The following is a 1423-nucleotide window of genomic DNA, read 5'->3' on the forward strand; positions in this document are numbered from 1 at the left end:
AAACCTGCCTCCATAAAATCAATAGTATAGAAATTGTCTTAAGTTATAACTTTTTATGAGATACTAATCTAACCAAACTCCAGGTATGGTGATATTTGGGCTGATATCACAGGACTCATTTGGTGTAATTGTGAGCATTCTTCCCCAGACATCTCATATTTCAGGAGAACTAGCATCCGTAACCACACCAACAAATGCATTTGCCACATTTGTTCTGAGCCAGCTCTACAAACTCACTCTGTTCTCAAAAAGTTGCAAACCAAGTCATGAAAAATCCTTGATATACCAGCCACACAGCTAAAAGCTGGAAATCTTGAAAGAAATGTGCAGGCCAAGACTCTAACCTACTAAAGTCATGATTGTTGCATCTATCAGCCATAATCACCATTTGCCAATGGCCCTACTTAACCACACCTCTGTGACTCTCTGCAGAGATACCAATCTTACCATATCTCTGCAGAGAGTCATTGAGGTGTCATGGTGTCAGCAGGTCAGAGGCTTTTTGAGTTAGTGTGATTATCCTCCCCCTTTTATCCTATACAACCTGGAAAACTGGCAGCCACAACCACACCCATAAAAGCCACAGTATTAGCAATAGTAACAGATCAGTACAGAACAGTAACAGAATGATCAGCTAGCAAAATAGCTTACCCAAACTTCTGACAATGACTTAATGACCTCATACAATATTTTTCACAAATTTCCTTGTTGGTGTACTTCTTTTTCTCCCCTCCTCTTCTTTCTTATTTTCCCCTTTATATTCCTTTTTAAACAATTTTGTTCTCATTTATTTGGAAACAAATGTATTAAGATCAACTATATCAAAGTATGAAATACATGCTCTCTTAATAAAGTAACTTAAATTTAAAAAAATAAATATCACGTATACTAAAATTGGAATGATACAGAGAAGATTAACATGGCCCCTGTGAAAGGATAACATGCAAATTTGTGAAGTTTTTCATAAAAAATAAAATACATACATAAAAAATAAATTATATCAACTATCTTCTCAGACTATGGTACACTTAAAATAGAAGTGAAATATGAACAGAAATGGAGAAATAACTTTAATCCTGGGAATTAAACAGCTCACTACTGTTTCATTCACAAGTGGGTCAAAGTGGAAATAAAAAAAGAAAAACCAATGATTCCTGGAAACAAATGAGAATAAAAACACGAATTATCAGAACTTGTGGGAAACAACAAAAACTATATTAAGAGGAAAATGTATTGCTTTCAAGCAATCATCAGGAAAGAAGAAAGGAAAAAATAACAATGACACAGATTAAGAAAATGGAAAATGATCAACAAAATGAACTGAGAGCAGACGGCAGAAAGAAATAATAAAACTTAGATCAAACCTAATGAACTAGACACCCAAAAGCAATTCAAAAGATCAATGAAAGCAAGAGTGGATTCT

General features: G+C 34.3%; 1 pseudogene; it reads left to right on the forward strand.

Moving 5' to 3' along the window:
* Nucleotides 1-872: 872 nt before the first annotated feature.
* LOC126007585 (uncharacterized) lies at nucleotides 873-971 on the forward strand (annotated as a pseudogene).
* Nucleotides 972-1423: the final 452 nt, after the last annotated feature.

The sequence above is a fragment of the Suncus etruscus genome, chromosome 4, assembly GCF_024139225.1.
Source record: "Suncus etruscus isolate mSunEtr1 chromosome 4, mSunEtr1.pri.cur, whole genome shotgun sequence".
Lineage (NCBI taxonomy): Eukaryota > Metazoa > Chordata > Mammalia > Eulipotyphla > Soricidae > Suncus > Suncus etruscus.